Consider the following 22,210-nt stretch of genomic DNA (forward strand, 5'->3'; position numbering starts at 1 on the left):
TTTGAAAGTATTTTTCTTCGCTTCGCCACGGTTTCGCAGGACTATCCATCGTATTATAAAAAGTGCTGTGGTGGATAAAATTAGTGAAGTGAATTGCGCATCGGCAGCGGCCCTCTTGCCCCCTTCCCCTTGGTTATCAGCCCCGCGCGGGTTTTTCTCAGTGATATTCAGCGTTGCCGGAAATTCACGGGTATTGTAAGACGCCTGAGCGACAGGCGCCTATTGACACGGTGATTTAGAGTCTTGTAGCCATCGCCGCCCAGTTAGACTTATACTCCATTGTCAAACATTTTCACTTGCTTCATCTCTTTAGAACTCGGAAAGTCATCATCCCGCAATAATTAACTGTCAAATCAACGACCAATTAACCAAGGTTAATTAATCGTTGATATTCTAAGGAACAAACATGTAACGTGCTTTCGCTCCATAATTATAAAGGAAAAAAATAAAGCGAAATCAATGGATAACTAATCTTTATTAAATATCTAATGATTTCAATGGGAATACAGGGATATTTCTCCATAATGCAAGATAAAAGAATTAAGCGCGCGAGAGAATATAATACATAAAAGAATAAAGTATATGAAGCGCAACTTTGTACTTACGCTCGAGAAGTCACTCCCGAAGACGGTCGCTTATCTGAAGGAATCGTATTACACCCTCGAGTCGCGCGACGCACGTGTGCGCGCGTGTGTGTCAACCATGGCCAAAACTGCTTACAATTAGTTGCAATCACGTCATTTTTTTTCACTCTCTCGGGGTGCCTTCTCGGGGTGTTTATTTAAGAGCGCAAGATCTTCAGTTCTCGATCTCTCATCAGACTATTGCGCCTCTCGATCCGAGTAGGACCTTGTCAAAACGTCGCGAGACTAAAATCGATTCATAAAAAAAAACTTCATTTTGTAAAACCGTTGTAAGATCTCTACGGAGACACCCCTCAATACCCTTTTGTTCAAATATATCACCGAAGTGCACAACATTCATCCGCCTCAGTTATATTTATTTCCGGCTTCTTCGCGATTATCGGTAATTACTCTTCGCTTATTTCCGTCGTCAACTTCCAATATTTTTCTTCCGAGTTTTATCGCAAATTTCCAAAAACCGGCAACCTGTTAATTCCTTTTGGTTCGCAAATTCATTAGTAGTTATCTTTTTGTTTCTTTTCAATTTTTTTGGGGTTCATTATCTGCTCCCAAACACCTGCGCTGTTACGATAAGCGCGGGTAATCCTGACTTTTGCCTTCCGAGCCTTACTAATCGGCACGTCGGCACAGGAAACTCTCTTATCCCTCGCAATCACTGCGCCTAGCAAATCGGCGCATTTTGCGACCCCCTATTCTTCGTTCTCCGCGCCTTGTAAAATCGGCACGAAGCGTAGAATTCCTTCCATCACCTACAGTGAGCAGATTCTGACTCCCATAAAATTTGTCAAGATGTTCGAGCGCCATGCCTAAGCGCCGAGCCGGCAGGGCATTTCAAATCCGCAAAGCGAAAGCCATCCTTTACCAAGCGCAAACCCAGAGAAACGGCGACAAAAATCCACCGAACAGTCAAATCGTTATAACCAGTCGCGGTTCACCCCCCACATCAATCAGTGTCGTGTCAGTCAACACCGGTCTTCCCAACCCGGCAAACGTCTCCGAATCGGGCGAACTCTCGGACGCATCTGCAGATACCGCACCATCGTCACCTGGCGGATCGACCTACGTGGTACGTCACGTATCTTTTTCAACCTTCCCGAAAAACGCACCGGTCGCGGTGGTAAGGCTGACTTCTCGCCCTGCCGTCGCAACGACAGCCGAGCCCCCCACACCACCGGCACCGACCGTTCCTTCAGCCGTCGAAACGGTAACCCTCGAATAGGGGTAAGTAAATCATAACGATATTTTCCTTTTTGCTTTTCTCTTTCCTTTTACTCTTTCTGCCCAAATTCCCAACGATTATCTCGCGAACAAGGATTCTTCTCCCAAGAAATCATGCAACAGTATCCGACGTGGGTAAAAGAAACGTTGGCGGCAATAAACTTCGCGGATACAGATATGATCGTACAAACATTGGGAAACCTTAATGTCGTAAGAATGGATAGAGATCGTGAAAATAAAAGATCCGTGAATAATCACTATCAGAGGCAAAACGGCGCAATTAAAGTAAATAGTATAAATAGTACAGAGAATTCGAGTGGATTACCGGAGAGAAAAACGAGAGACGAGAGATACAGTCGACGCGGTCGAGGACGCAATAATCCCTATTTCACAACAAATACGGTCGGTCAACAGAATAGACAGTCGTACGGTTTTGCCTTACCGGACACTCGCTTTGCACCGCCGACACAAACCCATTTATTCAGAATAATAATATGAACTCTTTAAACTAACGAATGGTGCGTTGTATTCCGGTCCGGCACCGTGCCACAAGCTATTTGATTTTGTCGATGATTTAGATGAAGGAGTTGAAAAAGGATCGGAATCACATTTAAAGGGGGGAACTCCAATAGCACTAAGTCCACATGCCAGAACAAAAATTTTTAATATCGACGTTGTAGCAATGTCCGACACCGGTAATCAGATTACTGCGATCTCAGAAAATTTATATCAACATCTTATAAAACAAAACAGAATAGAGAAGCTACTGGTCTCAAATATAGTTGTTTCGACAGCTATTCAGAGAAAAGCTACAGGTATTAAGCGGCAGATTTATGTGCCACTGTGCATGGAAAATCAAACGATTGGATCGTTGTTCTTGGTGATTCCTTTCCTTACATCCGACGTGATACTCGGCCACGATTGGGTGTCTCGTAATCAAGTCATAATAAATTATAAGACCGTGCAAATTGAAGTTTTCGGAACGCTTCTGTCTCCGTCGACGGTGATATTCAAGCGGGGATCACCGAAGGCGTTGGTGTGTTCACGGGGCGGGATTGAAATTCCGAACTGCGAGAAATCAGAAGGCTCAAAATTCCGAAAATCTAGCTGGGGCTCGAAATATATAGATATATCGCACTAGCGAGATTTTCGGACTTTTGAGCCTTCTGACTTCTCACAGTTCGGAATTTCAATCCCCCCCTGTGTTCACGAGATAATGAAAAAACTCAAGTTTATACTATTAACGTAAGAGATCCCGGCAATAATAATGAGAAACTCAAAGTTCAAACATCAGACACAGATAAGCCGGAAAATGATGGCAATAATAACATGATAGAGTTGACTGGTGATTTTGGAGTAAATCTCATGAAAACAAATGACGCTTCCGCGGCCTCTCACTCGTCCGCGTGCAAACTCTTATCGCTCGGAAATCGAGACAGGAAATGTTTCACAAATTTGTTAGAAAAATATAAATCTTTATTTTCTGACAAACCGGGCTGTGCTCGAGGATATGAGCACAGAATTCGATTAAATTGCGAGACTTTAAAAATTCGTTTTACGTACCCCATCCCGCATCAATTGCGTCCTGCGATCGCGAAGGAAATTGAGGAATTGTTAAAAAATCACGTTATCGAAAGGGCGGTTAGCAAATTCCGTAATCCTCTTAGAATTGTTAAAAAGGACAACGGATCCGTGAGAGTTTGTCTTGATGAGCGACATTTGAATAAAGTAATTGACGACGACCAAGAGTCTCCGCCACTACTATCAGAGTTGCTACAAAAAATTAATGGATCGAGGTATTTCTCGAAAATTGATCTCACGCACGGTTACTGGCAAGTGCCGTTGCATGTGGAATCTCCACCTTATACAGCGTTTTTATTTGAATCGAATTTGTACGAGTTCTGCAGAATCCCTTCCGGTCTTAAAACAGCTGGGAGCGGATTTATCCGATCGCTGAGTTTTGCATTGGGTAAAGATTTAGACCAGTATATTTCGTGTTATATAGATGACGTTCTCATAGGACCGAGAATAATAGAGATACATTTCGAAGTACTTGAAGAGATTTTCCGGTGGTAGATGGAATACAACTTTACGTTGTAAATGTCAAAATGTCAGTTTTTTCAACAATCAATTTCCTTTTTGGATTTTGTACTGTCGGAACAAGGAGTTGTTCCTGACCCATCACGATTATCAGTTATTTTTCAATTTTCTGAACCGAAAATTAAACGTAATTTGCAGCAATTTTTAGGCTTTTGTAATTATTACCGTCAGATCAATCCTAGACACAGCGAATCTCTCGCCTCGTTACGAGAATTATTAACCCCTTCACTGATAGAGCATTTCAGAATGAAGTGACCATTTCTGGTAGAAGATATTTTGCTTACTATCAACTTGAAATTTGGAAGTCGGGGGTTTTCGGGGTCGCTGATTACGATTCCGACCTCAAAATTTAGAAATTCGAAATGGCGGATTCAATATGGCGGACCGAAAAAACAAAAAAATCGTTTAATGAAAGCGACAGTTGATACTCGGAGATTTTTGGGATCACTGATTACGATTCCAACCTCAAAATTTCAAAATTCAAAATGGCACATCCAATATGGCGGACCGAAAACACAAAAACTCGTTTAATGAAAGCGACAGTTGGGACTCGAAGGTTTTTGAGGTCACTGATTACAAATCTGCACTTGAAATTTGAAAATGCAAAATGGCGGATCCGAAATTTCAAAAATAAACCCTTTTACTAGTAAATTTGATAAAAATTTACTAGTAAATTTTTATCAAATTTATTAAAAATTTTACTAAAAATTGATGTGGATATTTCTGCTAGATCAAATGTAAGTGAAGACTCGTGCGTTTTTATTGTATTCGTTTTGGAAATGTCAAAACCATAAACTTCCCCTAGGGAAAAAAAGGTTGGGACAAGTACATTGATGGTGTCGTGTTTGCTGATAATTCCATCCATAAAAAAAAACTTGGACACTGATGCCTCATTCTTCTTATTTGATTCGAACAGCTAAATCAATTTAAAAAAAATCCATTTCATTTACGTGCAGCATTAAAATTTATTATATGAATTCGAAGCCAAGTATTTTCTAATGAATTGAAAACAGTTACCACTTGAATTATGTGCAGCACTAAAATTTATGATATCAATCGGTGGACAAGTATTGTATTAGTAACTCCAAATTTCAACATTATGGAATTGTTCTAAGAAGCTTTTAAATCCAAAAAAATCACATCCAAGCTAGTCATTTCTTACTCTATGGTGGCAGTGAATATATTTCCAAAGTTTGCACGTGGCCGCTGAGATCCAATTATCTACAGTTTGATAGTTGCTGAAAAAAGGCACCCGGAAACATTTATTATGTCAGAACTCAAAGAAGCAAAAAAACTGAGCGTACTTAATTCAACAGAGCAACGGAATTCAAAGACGTTTAAGGTATCTGCATTGGTTTTGGAGAAAAACAATTTCAGGAGAATTCAGGAATGAATTTAAAAGTTTAAAAACTCAGAATAAAATAGAAAACGGAAAATTTAGGAATTTAGAAAAGCTGAAGACGTTTGTGATGAATTTTTGAGATTACATGTTACGGTTGGAGTAAGAAATTTGAATGATTGGCACACATGCTGCGACACAGAAATATGAAATTTTGGAGGTATTCGCTTCACAGCAATAATACAAACTTCAATACTATTTGAAAAGAAACATTTTAAAGTTTGCTGAACCAAGTTCCATTATATATTACCATAATCAAAGATAGGGGGTGATACGTATCACACATATTTATGCACAGAAATTTCAGAGTTTGCAGTTATCTACTGCGATTCAATGTATCTACGCAATGAGTTTTGGAGACAGCAATTTCAAATCTATCCATAAATGAGAAACTGAGGACTTTTGTAATGAATTTTTCACTTTATATATATGTTACAGTTAGGGTCAAAAACTAAAATGAATGGCACAGTATATAAATTGTATAGTTTGCAGATCTTTGCTTTATTTCAATGCTCCGAATCTACAGTATTAGAATGAAAAGTTGTCAAACGACATGATGTTACATTAAAGTGACATAGCGCACATTGCATTCAGAAATTCTGTATATTTCCATGGATGTTGGATGTTATTTGATTGTATCCAAAACTGAGCAACTGCAGACTTATCGTAATGAATCTTTTCATTAATAATTCCACATTTGCAGTTTGCAAAGTGGGAATACTCAACATACATGTCATTTCATAAGTTCTATTATCAAAATTTATGTTTGCCCACTGCATTCCGAAGATACGACTTTTCATATCATCAGAAAGACAAGCATCCAAAGGCTTTCTGGAACAAGTTTACAAACTTATCACTCGACAGACCAAGTAGAAAAAGAATAATTATACTGATACCAAGACCAAAATTTTTTTTTGAAAATTGGATTTACAAAAGGATCAATTGATGATCATGGTTAGAAATCTCTCGAATCATGTTACCTCAATCAGCATGAAAAAGTAGTAGAAAACCAGAGGACACATTTCAGGCAACAAATTAATAATATGTATCAATCCGCTGCAAACCGATGGGGTGAAAACAAGGATCGGAGAGGGCAGAGCCAAACTTAATATCAAGCAAAATATAGGAATGGTTAAAAATAATGATGACACAAGAAATAAATTAGAAAACATTTATTCAATTAAAGTTTCTAACATCATTCTAACAGTTCCGTGTGTTTTTCTTTTATTAATTCGTATATATAACCTATTTACACATGATATATAACCACACAACTGACGATATATTTACATTGGACAATATTTTTCGCACTCTGGTTTAATTGAACGATTATTTCAGTTAACACTTATTTCCAATCGAACGAAATGATGAAATCTTGAAGAGTTTCGTTGATATATGCATCACGCATTTTTTTATACTTTTTCACACACAGACCACCGACTACATTTACGCGGCCGCTTTGATACCGGCTTAGTATATCACAAATTTTAACAAAATAAATGGTAATATGTACTTCGCTAGATGACGAAAATCGTTTTTTGTAATCCCGCACGCACTTCGTAATGTCAAAACTCTGTACATACGATCAAAAACTGATACATGGTTTGTACATATATTGTAACGATACGCGTTACCAGCAGACACACACGACGTGCGTGAGAGGCCAGAACCACGAGACCCGTCTCCCCAAGAGCACAACGCGAAACCCCGCTCCCCGCAGCCCGCCGTCCCATCCAAGCAAGGATATATAAGGCGACACCGAAGCGGCGAAATGATCATTTTAATCCAACTCCTTCATCCAAACCAAAATCTCCACGTGAATCCTGGCATAGCGATCAGCTAACACGCATCCTCAGGAAAGCCCATCCTATTCAAAAGTCATCGAGTCTCCTGGCATAGCATCCAGCTATCTCGATAAATTTCCCTGATTTTGGCGACAAGTGTCTCTCGGCATAGTGTCCGACTATCACTAGTCAGCAAAATTACCACCTTGGTCCAGCCCAGGCCACTAAACCCTAGGGACGAGACAAGTGTCTCTAGGCATCGCGTCCGATCATCAGTGGTCACAGAATTCAAGGCCCTGTGTGTTCTAAGTCCTCGGCAAAGCCCAAGCCAGTTAACAATCTAAGTCTCGGTATAGCCCATACCATTAGAAGATAAGTTCGCGAGATCGCCCAACCCACACAGTAAAATCAAGAGTAGCGCCAACAATCGTAACGCTGTCGCATCTAAACCTCCCCACACTCTCACGACACCCTGTACATCTCCAAGATCGAGTGTATCCGTCGAAAATATCTCGGCATCGCGCCAGACTATCGGTCGACGAATCACTCATAACAAATCCCTTTATTTTACGTCTCTCCGCATCACGTGGGACTATCAGAAAATAAGGTGATACCCATGCTATAAATAGACTTTCCCAACAGACAATCCTCGCTCCGATCCTCAGCCGATGTTGAGCCGAATCGCCTACCAGGCACTGTAAATAAACAGAGCTAGGACGCCGAGCTGAGGCAACACTCCCCAACTCTCCTATCCCGGCCTTTACCGCTCCGAAAACATCAAAACATCGGGTCCGGTCAACGAACCCGGACCGGTACAAGATCGCGAGAGATCAACTCCTTCAAAAGAAATCCCCACGGTGAATAATCATAGCAAACGAGGGAAATAACATTCAGTTTCAATATATATCGGTAGAATTTATGACTGCTGTTACCGTGCTACGTTTTTTTAATGTCTGCTGTGCTGCCGTGTGCTACGTTCTGAAGTTGACATCAGATTTCCAATCATCAACAACCAATTTCAACAACCAATCACAACGTCTAAAAATGGATGTCGTCAGATCCAACCAATCAGAAACTCGAGAGCATCAAAGTGCCTTTGATGGTGTTTATAAATACGGACACATAAATTCTTGAATGTGTTGGTAACTTTTGCATAATCTTGAGTCCGTGCAAAGTTTTTTCTCAGCAATTACGCCACCGATCATGCTGATTTTAGGTGGAATCGAAAGAGAATTTATTAAATAATCTCCAGTTCAATTTTCAAAGCTTCAGATGACTCAGAAGTTCCGTAATTCAAAAAAATCACTTGCCAATTTTACCCCCACAACGGCGAATCGTTTTATTCAGAGAAAGTATACTCGGCGAGAGCCTCGGGCCAGCAGACGACAGGGCTGTCAATGTACTTGTCCCGAGACTCTACCGAGTCTCTTGATGCGTTAAATTTTTTCGATTGTGCAGGTGGACAATGCCTGAGGAGGCAAGTACAACTATCGTTATTTTTAGATCATTTTAGACGAATAAACAAAATATTGAATTTTCGATTATTCTCATGTGGATGGCTTCACCTTGACTTTTTATATTTCATTACAGCAATTATTCAATAAGCGAAAACCATTTCTGATAAACATAAGTAAAAATTAAAAATCGTGAACTAATGCTGGAGGTGAAAAATGAATATGTATTCAATTTCCAAATTTTAAGTGTAGATTTGCAATCAACGACCCCAAAAACCCCCGAGTACCAGATTGCGCTCTCATCGAATGATGTTTTTCATTTATCGATCCGCCATATTGGATCCGCCATCTTGAATTGACAAATTTTAAATGCAGATTTGTAATCAGCGACCTTAAGAACCCCCGAGTACCGACTTTCACTTTGATTGAACGATTTTGTGTATTTTCGGTCCGCCATATTGCATCCGCCATTTTGAATTTCTAAATTTTGAGATCGGAATCGTAATCAGCGACCCCGAAAACCCTCGAGTACAGATTTTGGTTTTAAAGTTTGAAGAAGTTTCCGTATATAACGCATTTTTTCGACAGCCCGCCATTTGGCGGGCTCATCAATGAAGGGGTTAAAAGGGATGTCGAGTAGAGTTGGACTCCGGCGCATGCGCGAGCATTTAAGAATTTGAAATCCGATTTTGCAAAATGTATTTCCCTTAAACACATAATTCCGAACTCTTCTTTTCGAGTTCAAACCGATGCAAGTGATCGGGGCATTAGAGGAATTTTGTATCAGCTTGACAATGCGGGGAATCACAACGTTGTGAGCGTAGTTTCGCGTTGCCTTACGAAATGTGAAGTGAACTACATCACTATGGAGAACTCCTTCTCCATAGTGGTGTAGTTCACTTGGTATCGTTTATGCTGCTAATAAATTTCGGGTTTATCTCATTGAAAATCATTTTAATATCATAACGGACCATCAGTGCCTTACGTTTTTAAATTCGAAATCTTTCAGTAATTTTCGCATTGCTCGGTGGTGCGTGTTTTTACAGCAATTTTCTTTTTCTAAATCCCATTGTCGAGGGGTAGACAACGTAGTGGCGGATTTTTTTAGTAGAAATCCAGATGGACGTTTCCATGAAGAGCAAGAGCAAAAACCAAGCGTCACGAGATTGCATAAACATTTGTTATCTGAGAAAAACGACGAAGCTTCATCATTAGTCACGATGGCCATGCGTTCCTTCCTCTAATTTTTTTATCTATAATATAATCTGTTTTCATCGAGAATACAATAAAAGAGAATACGAGAGAATAAAATAATCTGGTTTCATCGAGAGAAAGAAGGAATATCGTGGAGAATCGTGATTCCGAAGGAGGTGCAACAGTTACTCCTCGAGGATATTCATGTTAAACTCGGACACCCGGGAGTCTTTAAGACCATATCATACGTGAAGCAGTTTTTTTATTGGAAAAAGATGCGCATCGAAATAAAAAAATTCGTTTTGGCGTATTATTTATGTCAACGTGTCAAATATTTGACGTTGTCCATGGAAGGAGAGCATAAATTCATGATTTCTAAAGGTGTGTTAGATTTGGTCAGCTCAGATATTTATGGTCCCCTTCCCATTGGACATGGAGGTCTCCAATATATTGTAACGATACACTGAAGCGAAATACACCAACTAGAACACTTTATTTCTCTTTTACTTGACGACATGGCATGCACGAGTGTTTACATCGGTGGCCATGTTAGAAACTGGTCACTTCGCGAAGCGGCGCTCGGGAAGCGAGGCGCTCACTGCTGCCAACTCAATTTCGCTTCGCCAAAATTCCCTAGATTCGTGAAATTCTTTATTTTGTTAAATATCAATTAATTAAACTTTTTCTTGTTCATCAAATTAATGCGGAATATTAGAAAAACATATTTTGAACAAATGGGTGAAAGTTTCAAATCAAAATTATTTAAATTTTTAAGAAAACTTTTCTTTGAGAGATCGAGCGTGCACAATGCGCATGCGCAATGACCTACATTCAACAAGCACGTGCAAGAACGTGACTTTCGGAAAATTAGTGAATAAAATCAAATAAAAATAATCTTATGGACAAAATTAATAGAAAATAGAACAAAATAATTTAAAAAGACGCGAAATGTGCATAAAAGCAATAAAAATTGGTTTTATTAAGTTTCATTAAATTCTTGCACATGCGCAGTGTGACTACAGCTCGACTCGGCCAATTGGGACCCACGTGGGGAAGTTAGCGCACCAATTAGAGAATTTAGAGTGGGAGTCCCTGGTTCGAGATTAAGTCGCGCAGCGAATCAGAGAAAGGGACAAAGTCCAAAAGAGTTATTATTATTATTTCCTTTGTTTCAACAGGTATAAGAACCCGAGCGCAGAAGCTCCGGGAGCCAGTCTCGTCTCCAATCTCACCACGCTAGACTCGTTCAAGAAACAACGCTCACTGAGCTAACAACGAGCCAGTTTCGTCTCGAATCTTAGAGAGCTTGACTCGCACTCGCAAATATCAAACGCCAGTCTTGCCTCAGGATCTCGCCACGTAAACTCGCCAATAGAAGCAAGAATAAAGAAACATAAAAATTTTGGCTCATTTCAGAACAGCTCTAAAAACAAAGAGCAAAATAACATCGCTAAAATACCACTCAGAATTCAAAAATAACACCTTTCCTCCTCACGCTAAGAGGGCCGGGTTCATTCAATTTCGTTTGAACTCAAGATTCTTAGGTGAGAGTTTCTGATCTATCCAGGAGGGCCGAGACAGTTCGATTCCGTTCTGTCTCAAGATTCCTGGTAGATTTCCAATCATTTTTTCTATCCAAGAGGGCCGTGGCCGTTCGATTCCGTTCGGACACAAGATTCTTGGCTAAGTTTCCTACCTTTCCATTCCAGAAGAGCCGGGACAGTTCGGGTTCGTTCTGTCTCAAGATCTCTGGGTGGATTGTTTTCCAACGAATCATTGTTTTCTGACAAGGAAACATAGGGAGGTCGACCCCTCCGATTTTGATCTAATTTATATATGTACATCGAAAACTAAGAGATACGTATTTTTTCTTATCGGCCCATAAACGGTTTAACGAGTTGAAAACAACCCCCGAAGATGGGCATCTCACGGGATGGTTTCTCAGTTTTGCATATAAGCGCTTTACGTATTCGAATGAAACCAACGCTAAAATATTTATATTGATAAATCATCGAAAACACGCCCAAGGCTTTCTAGGGAAGAGGGTTTTTAAGGGGTGAACAACCTCTAATTCGAAAATTTGATTCTGTACCATAAAAACTATTTTTCCGATTCGAACGGTACCAACTGCATTTTGTAGAGGTCGAAAAATTAGTCGATACGTGTTTTGGAGTTTTTCAGAAAAATTCGCTTTTAAGGGGGTAAATCACCCCTTTCGTCGTAATACCTTATATCATTATAAAAACATTTTTATTCTTAATTATATTGTTGTACGGTAGCACAACCACTTATATATATTATTGGAATGTGTTAAAACTCGAAAATAAGTTTACCTTTGACCGTATTTCTACGCGAGATCATCCCCGTATCGATAATTTTCACATCGCCCCTTTGTGAGTTACGATTTATTTATTATGAAGGAAATAAAGCATAGATTTCCGCTCCTCCAAAATTCAACTGCTCTTCTTTTATAATCATAGCTCAAATTTTTTTCATCGGTCGAACATGTATCGTATGGTGTTCCACGACTCCATTCCATCGCATTATCTTCTATAGGATTCGCCTCACACTCTTTATTAGGCTCTTGAAAATCTAAAGTATTTTCTTCAATATATTCCATTCCGGTAAAATCTTGCATACTTTGCAGTAAAAATTTTTCGATATTTTCTTTCAATTCCCGTTCTTCATTATTGATTGGGCTTTCAGCAATCAATAATAATAGTCATATCACGATAAAATCACGATCAAGACACTTTGGAGTTTGGTAATCGGCGCTGGACATAAAGGCCGTGATATTTTTATTCCGTTATACTCTGATGTATCATTTAATATAAATTTACAAAGCGTAGCATGGAGTGTGCACATCATTTAATATGGATATACATACTATACTTTATAATTAAATATAATTTTCTATTTTTTTCTGAACGGGGCTCTGCGGCAGGAATTCCTTTCGAATATATAACATTCTATGGTCTATAGCTTATCACATTTAAATCTATGCTTTATTTTCTTCATAATAAATAAATCGTAACTTACAAAGGGGCGATGTGGAAATTATCGATACGGGGATGATCTCGCGTAGAGATACGGTCAAAGGTAAACTTATTTTCGAGTTTGAACACATTCCAATAATATATATAAGTGGTTGCGCTACCGTACAACAATATAATTAAGAATAAAAATGTTTTTATAATGATATAAGGTATTACAACGAAAGGGGTGATTTACCCCCTTAAAAGCGAATTTTTCCGAAAAACCCCGAAACACGTATCGACTAATTTTTCGACCTCTACAAAATGCAGTTGGTACCGTTCGAATCGGAAAAATAGTTTTTATGGTACAGAATCAAATTTTCGAATTAGAGGTTGTTCACCCCTTAAAAACCCTCTTCCCTAGAAAGCCTTGGGCGTGTTTTCGATGATTTATCAATATAAATATTTTAGCGTTGGTTTCATTCGAATACATAAAGCGCTTATATGCGAAACTGAGAAACCACCCCGTGAGGTGCCCATCTTCGGGGGTTGTTTTCACCCCGTTAAACCGTTTATGGGCCGATAAGAAAAAATACGTGTTTCTTAGTTTTCGATGTAACACAACATATATAAATTAGATCAAAATCGGAGGGGTCGACCTCCGGTTTCTTTATTCTCTGACGAGACAATTTCGAGTTATGTATCATTTTGAGCTAACAAAATTATTCAAAACAAAATTACTCACCAAAAATCATTAATTTCAATTATATCGAGTCAAAAGATTGAGATCAACAAGAAAAATCCACTCGAACAATTAATTTGTATTGTATAGAGTCAAGAAGTAAGTTTAAACTAAAGTTCATTAATCGATCAAACAAGCGTTGGCGAGATAATAGTCATTACAATTTCGAAAAATTAAATTATTGTAAAATTTCAATAAAAACACCGGCACACAAAAAAAAAAAGTGGTCAGTACTTTTGACTAGACCCATATAATTCTATGTATTTTGATGCGCTGAATCAAATTTCGGGGCCAGTTCAGCGCCTACACCCACCAATTTTGAGAAAATTGCGAAAAACTGCTAAAAATCTCAAATAATCGCATTTTCGGGTATTCAAACATCTTTCTTGACCTATAAAATGCATGATTTTTATGTAATTTGATGTGCTGAATCAGAATTCGGGGCCAGTTCAACGCCTACACCCACCAATTTTAGGGAAATTGCGAAAAACTGCTAAAAATCTCAAATAATCGCATTTTTGGGTATTCAAACAACTTTCTTGACCTATATAATGCATGATTTTCATGTAATTTGATGTGCTCAATTCGTATATATTTTTATCATTTTTTGTGGATGCTAAAAGAGATGCAAGAGTGATGCAGAAAATATGAGAAAAGATTTTTTTTAGACATCACACCGTTCTTCTTGTGTAACGAACTCTTTTTTCCTCAAATGTTCGGTGCAGTGGATTTCTCTTTCTCTTCATATTTTCTTTCTTTATATCCCTCTTCAGCGTCCAGCAAAAATCTGCCATCATGTTGACGTTCCATACCTCCCCTGATACCGACTCTCCATTCCGCTTATATCTTGATGGAATCGTTCTCCTTGTTCTTCACTATAATCTCCGAGGTTTTGAGGGAAATAGTCGAGGTGAGAGTGTAGGAAGTGCAGTTTAAGATTCATTACGCAACCTAAATTTTTATAACTTCCCAACAACTCGTCAACTAAGTTCTGGTAATTCTCACTTTTCGTATTTCCTAAGAAGGCCTGCGATACATTTTTAAAACTTAGCCAAGCAGCTTTTTCAATATCACTCATTTCATCAAGAAAATTTTCGTCTGAAAATAAATTCCGAATTTGAGATTCATCGAAAATCCCTTCTATTAATTTAGCTTCACTTATCACGGGAAACTTTTCTCTCAAATACTGAAAACAGTTGACATCTTTATTCACAGCTTTGACATACTGCTTCATAAGACCCAGCTTAATATGTAACGGTGGTAGCAGATATTTTGGAGGATCAATTAATGGTACCCGTATGATGTTTTTACTACCGGGATCGAAGTTCGTTCTCGTTGGCCACTCTTTCTGAACATAGTGTCGTTTCCTGTCCCTACTATCCCATAAAAAGCAGCATTGAGGAAGAAAAATCTGCTGGCTAAAGGAACGTCAGCTTACTTTTATCGTAATAGGGAGAAAGAGTTTCGGCAATTTTTCGCGAACGATGAAGAGAATTCTTTAGTATATTGTTTGAATGTAAAAGGATTGGTGGATAAATTGAAACCAAACATATACAAAAATGATGAGTGGAGACTCTTCATTGATTCTTCGAAAAGAAGTCTCAAAGCTGTTCTTCTCCATAACGGGAACACATACGCACCCATTCCAATAGTACACTCGATCGAACTGAAAGAGACTTATGAACATTTACAGGTATTATTGGAAAAAATAAAGTATTCGGAACATCTCTGGCAAATTTGTGGTGATCTGAAAATTGCAACAATACTTTTAGGACAACAATCGGGTTTCACGAAAAATCCCTGCTTTTTATGTTTATGGGATAGTAGGGACAGGAAACGATACTATGTTCAGAAAGAGTGGCCAACGAGAACGAACTTCGATCCCGGTAGTAAAAACATCATACGGATACCATTACTTGATCCTCCAAAATATCTGCTACCACCGTTACATATTAAGCTGGGTCTTATGAAGCAGTATGTCAAAGCTGTGAATAAAGATGTCAACTGTTTTCAGTATTTGAGAGAAAAGTTTCCCGTGATAAGTGAAGCTAAATTAATAGAAGGGATTTTCGATGAATCTCAAATTCGGAATTTATTTTCAGACGAAAATTTTCTTGATGAAATGAGTGATATTGAAAAAGCTGCTTGGCTAAGTTTTAAAAATGTATCGCAGGCCTTCTTAGGAAATACGAAAAGTGAGAATTACCAGAACTTAGTTGACGAGTTGTTGGGAAGTTATAAAAATTTAGGTTGCGTAATGAATCTTAAACTGCACTTCCTACACTCTCACCTCGACTATTTCCCTCAAAACCTCGGAGATTATAGTGAAGAACAAGGAGAACGATTCCATCAAGATATAAGCGGAATGGAGAGTCGGTATCAGGGGAGGTATGGAACGTCAACATGATGGCAGATTTTCGCTGGACGCTGAAGGGAGATATAAAGAAAGAAAATATGAAGAGAAAGAGAAATCCACTGCACCGAACATTTGAGGAAAAAAGAGTTCGTTACACAAGAAGAACGGTGTGATGTCTAAAAAAAATCTTTTCTCATATTTTCTGCATCACTCTTGCATCTCTTTTAGCATCCACAAAAAATGATAAAAATATATACGAATTGAGCACATCAAATTACATAAAAATCATGCATGATTCAAGTCAAAAAAAATTTTGAATACTCAAAAATGCGATTTTTTGACTTACTCAACATTTTGAAGTTGTACGAGCTAAAATAACCCTGCATTCAGATTCACCACATCAAATTACATGAAAATCATACATTATATAGGCCAAGGAAGATGTTTGAATTCGCAAAAATGCGATTATTTGAGGTTTTTAGCAGTTTTTCGCAATTTACTCAAAATTAATGGGTGTAGGCGCTTAACTGGCCCCGAATTCTGATCCAGCGCATCAAATTACATGAAAATCATGCATTATATAGGTCAAGAAAGTTGTTTGAATACCCATAAATGCGATTATTTGAGATTTTTAGCAGTTTTTCGCAATTTCCCTAAAATTGGTGGGTGTAGGCGTTGAACTGGCCCCGAATTCTGACTCAGCACATCAAATTACATGAAAATCATGCATGATTACGGTCAAATAAAATTTTTAATACTCAAAAATGCGATTTTATGACTTATTCAACATTTTGAAGTTGTACGAGCTAAAATAACCCTGCATTTAGATTCACTGCATCAAATTACATGAAAAATACATTATATAGGCCAAGGAAGATGTTTGAATTCGCAAAAATGCGATTATATGAGATTTTTAGCAGTTTTTCGCAATTTACTCAAAATTAATGGGTGTAGGCGCTTAACTGGCCCCGAATTCTGATCCAGCGCATCAAATTACATGAAAATCATGCATTATATAGGTCATGAAAGTTGTTTGAATACCCAAAAATGCGATTATTTGAGATTTTTAGCAGTTTTTCGCAATTTCCCTAAAATTGGTGGGTGTAGGCGTTGAACTGGCCCCGAATTCTGATTCAGCGCATCAAAATACATAGAATTATATGGGTCTAGTCAAAAGTACTGACCACTTTTTTTTTGTGTGCCGGTGAAATCAAGTATTATCAAGAAAAATACCGGAAACAAAATTCTCATGCAAAACAAAATTCATTTATTTTTTGTAATTTGATCCGTGAATATTCAAAATTCAATAAATCATTTGTTATTTTCAATTTAATTTCATCGCACTTTTGTTTTTCTTTCATGCCCGCTCTTCTTTAACATAGAATTGCTCGAATCCACGCGTGACGGTGTGCACAAGCACAAACGTACCGTTACAACACGTTACTAACGCACACATACACCGGTATCTGTGGGACGTGAGCGCAAACCCCGCACCCCGCGCTTCGCCGTATTACGGAGCAAAATGTATATAAGGCGGTACCTCCGTGAATCCTATCATTTAATCCAAAAACTCCCATCCGATTAACTACTCTCGGCGTGTTTCCTGGCATAGTGTCCAGCTTCCACATATTCTTAGGAAAGCCCATCCTACCCCGATGGTCGTGTCTCCTGGCACTGCGTCCACCTATCACCACAGTCTAACTGATTTCGAGAACAGGTGTCTCTCGACACAGTGTCCGACTACCACGTGCCACGGAAGTCACACTACTTGGCACAGCCCCGGCCACATCTAGTGTAACGTAACCTCCTCCTGAACGACCGAATCGACTTGAACCCGAACATAACCTCAAAAAAACATCGCAACGCGGCGCGATGTTTTGACCGAGCGCGTACAACGACCGGTGAGACGCGTCACTGCTGGCCGGCGGTGGCCGTACTGGAGGGCAATACAAAGGCCTGATACAAGCGGCGGAGCGCGACACTAGCGGCGCCGCGTATTAAAAACTCGAACAGTTATATTTTTTTGTTTTGTTAATTGAAATTCAACGCGATTTCGTAAAATATTGTAACTAGGCTCAAATGAAGCGGAAAATTATAACGAATCGAAGAAAAATAAGGAAAAGATTATTTCTTTTAGAAAATTGGTATCAATTCAAATAAAACAAGACGCGTGTTTATGACGCATGCGCGGATAGAGCGTTAATGGGCTATAGGACGCGTACGTGACTTTTAGCAATTGTAATTATTCGAATCATATTAAAACAACTAACAATATTAAAAAATGAAGAAAATTAAATAATAACGGATCAAATTGAAGTTTTTGTTGTTGAACATCGTAATAAGCAGAAAAACATAAAAAGCGGTAGTCCGCGCAACCAACGGGCGAGCGTGAATCATGGCAACGGGCCAATCAGAGAAGGCGTTACGAAAAGATGCGCAGAACCGATCCGAAAATCGAAAATTCGGCGTTTGATAATTTTATGGTGGGGACACTGGTATAAGAAGCGCTGCGCGACTCATTCGGTAGGCAGTCTTTCCTCAAAATTCTGACTCGGAACAAAAAGGCTGACCTCAAACATTCTTCTTGATTTTGGCAAGCAACCTAACCTATTATCCTAATTTTTCCTGGATGCCTGGAATCTCGGAGCGATTCGGCGACGTTTCAATCCCAGAGTCCAGGGTCCGCACCTAACCTCTAAACTTTCCAAATTTCCGTTGCACGGGATCTGGGAGCGATTCGGTGACGTTTCAATCCCAGAGCCGGGGGTTTGTTCCTTAACTTAACCAATTTTTATTTCTTTTTGCTTGCTAGAATCAGGGATGATTTTTCTTGTAAATTGATTTGTAAATTTGTAAATTCTCTTTTTAAATTCAAAGTTGAAACTAATCGAGTCCGAGTCAAACAAAACCAAGATTTCTGTAAAGTTCAAATAATTGTCTTGTAAATTTCAAATAATTAAAAAGGCCGTGGTGCGAATTTGAGGTTATATCTCGTCAAACCTATAATAAATTCTTTTATTGTATAAAATCGAAACACGATTGAATTATCGAAACTATTATTTTGAAAATAGGCGAAAAACACGTAAATTAAAAATTGCTCAAATTTGAAACGGCGAGTGAAACAAAATTTTTCACAATTGGCGAGCGCGATCGCGAACGTTTCACGACCACAAATCAAAAAACTAATTTATCCTGTGAAATCAATCAAAATTGAATAAATCGGAATTGTTAAATTCTTCAAAATCTAAATTCCGCGTTCTCACGTTTCTTTCATACCTGCTCCTTTTAAAATTAAGGTAGCTCGAACCGACGCGTGGCGGCGTTCAGGCCAGGTCGGCAAGAGCGTTACGTTACACTAGATATGAGCTCTAGGTATAGCCCATGCCACGTAATTTTATAAGTTCTTGGTATAGCCCATGCCACCACTTCATTTTTATTAGATTAAATCTGGCTCAGTCCAGGCCAATTATCGCATTAGTAAAACCATTCCCAGGCACTCGTTCTATTTTACATTAATCCAATAAAGGAAATCCATAAATCAATTGAAAGAGATTATTAGTTGAACGTCTCTCGGCATTGCGTTCGATTATCGTTGACAAATAAACTCTCGAAATATTCCTTTTATTATGTGTCTCTCACATTAGCGTGATAGTAGTTAGCTCAGCTTAATTTAACCCGAAAAACAAGATTGCTGAACTTTTGAGAAAAAAGCTCTGATATAAAATCCTAAAAGTTCCTCTAGGGAAAAAAAGGTTGGGACAAGTACATTGATGATCCCATGATTCCTGATCAAATCACGAAAAGGGTAAAAAAATTCCATAAAAAAAATTATAAAACTATGTGTAAATAATTTCAACAGAACAATTCGAAAAAAGTTTCACACCGATGCCCCATTCTTTTTATCTTATTCGAAAAGCTAAATCAATTACTAAAAAATTCCATCTAAGTTACGTGCAGCATTAAAATTTATGATATCGATTTGAAGCCAAGTATTTAAGAGTAATCCGGAATATAATAATTCTTATGGGTAAACCATCAGGAACTGCAGAGAGTTCTAATAAATCAAAAAAGTTACCATTTCAGTTACGTGCAGCACTAAAATTTATGATGTCAATCGAAGGACAAGCGTTTTTTTAGCAATTCCGAGTTTGAATGAAATTGTTCTATGGAGCGTTTAAATAAAAAAAAAAAATCACATGAAAGGTATTGTAATTTGTTACTCTGTGATGGCAAAGATTTAGAAGAAAATCGATTCCCCTCAGACTTTCAGGATCACCTGGTATTATTGACAATATTCAACGTCAATTTTGGATCGGTACAAATTATGTTTAAATATGTGTTAAAAGTACTTGTCCGGCCCATCACTTTTCATTTAAATTTTTCATTCAAATAAAAATCTATAATAAAATAAGAAAATTGTACGGTAGAATCCGGTTGACAATTTACTGAAATGCGATTTATTATCCGTTTAATGATTCCAATAAAAGTATGGGTTAGTTCTTATACCGTATGGAATTATTTCGCTGGAAGAAAGCAGAAGGAAAAATTGCCGTCATTGTAATATAAACTGGGAGGTCATTCTAGAGGCTTAAACATATTTATTGTTGCAAAATGTTTTTCGTTTATTTATCGATGTACAGGAATATCCCCTTTAAATTATAGGAGAATTCATTTGCAATTGTTATTAATTTGACGCAAATAAGTAAAAATTATTTGGAAATAACTTTCTCAATCCCCAATGTATGGGTACTTATAATCCATCACTACCAGAAGGGCCCTGATTTTTATTTGAACGAAAAATTTTAATGACAAGTGATGGGCCGGATAAGTACTTTTAACACATATTTAAACATAATTTGTACCGATCCAAAATTGACGTCGAATATTGTCAATAATACCAGGGGATCCTGAAAGTCTGAGGGGAATCGATTTTCTTCTAAATCTCTGCCACCATAGAGTAACAAATTACAATACCTTTGTTGTAATTTTTTTTTTTATTTAAACGCTCCATAGAACAATTTCATTTAAACTCAGAATTGCTAATAAAACGCTTGTCCTTCGATTGATATAATAAATTTGAGTGCTGTTATGAGATAAAAACAATCTCGAGAAGAGTCCGATAATACGTAAAATTAAAATTAAGACTAAAAGATTAAAATCTACCATTTCCGTATTTCATTTTTTCCTAGAAATTAGGGTGCTTTTTTTAAAAAAAAAAATTCCCTTAAAATTTGAGCCCTTAATATTGACTCTAAGTATTTTTGCAGCTTATGAAAAGATTTCCCATATAAAATAAACGTAAACTTCGATTTTTTTTTCAAATATCTATATCTCATTGTGAGGGTGGGGATCAAATATTGGAATGACTAAAATTTCGAACAGCTAAAATCTCGAGTTTATAAACTTCGAATGATAATATGGAGACAGATAGATTCGACTAGAGCTTTGAATGCCGAAAATAAATAAAGCAGAAACTGCAAGGTTCGAAGCACGTTTACATCGAAAATAGAATGCAATAATCGCCCATAAGACGATGACTAAAATATCGATTTTTCGGAAATTCGACTATCACTCTGTCGATTCATAAATTACTACAGTCAGTGATACTGTGAAAATTCACAATTTTGAAAACATAATATCGAAACACCAAATATTACTGAAATTGAAATACTGAAACACCAAAAAGTCGAACAGTCAAAATAGCGAAACGTTAGAAAGTCGATCGATCAAAATAAAGAAAAGCAATGGAGCCCCAAATATACGCGTCTCACTCACTCACTTACTCAGACCGGTGATCTCCAATTTTAAACATAGCCATTTTGACTTTCGCCCTTTCGAGCTATCGCTATTCTGCATATCTAAGTTTTATAAACTCGAAAAATTCACTTTCGATTTTTTGCTACTCTATATTCTGGTCTGTCTGTAAAAAAAATTACTCTCCATTTTGAATTCGAAAATGTGAATTTTTGACAATCAGATGGTCTGTTAAAATTGCATTCGAAATAAAAACTATTGAAATATATATTTTGGGGTAAATACGAATTCAAAGAAGGAATTTTTGATTAAACACGCAATGTGCTGAATATTCCATCGGGAATAAGAATTTCGAATTACTTATTTTTCTCCAAACTGATATTACAACTTTAAAAATTTCGAAATATCGACCGTTCTACAATTCAGTTATTCGACATATTGAACCCCACCCTCATTGTGATTCTATACTATTATATTGCATAAGACGCCACTTACTCAGAATTAAATACTTTACAAAAGTGGCCATTGTGCGTAGCTGTAATGTGCACAGGTCACTGAATCTAATTTTTGAAGAAAATTTTTATTTCTTT

At 37.7% G+C, this 22,210-nt stretch overlaps 1 protein-coding gene across 1 annotated transcript in view; it reads right to left on the reverse strand.

The window, feature by feature from the left end:
- The window catches only part of LOC122406510 (protein yellow-like), a 75,532-nt gene that overhangs the window by 9,609 nt on the left and 43,713 nt on the right, over positions 1–22,210 (reverse strand). The window lies entirely within an intron of this gene.

The sequence above is a fragment of the Venturia canescens genome, chromosome 2 (assembly GCF_019457755.1).
Source record: "Venturia canescens isolate UGA chromosome 2, ASM1945775v1, whole genome shotgun sequence".
In the NCBI taxonomy this organism is placed as follows: Eukaryota; Metazoa; Arthropoda; class Insecta; order Hymenoptera; family Ichneumonidae; genus Venturia; species Venturia canescens.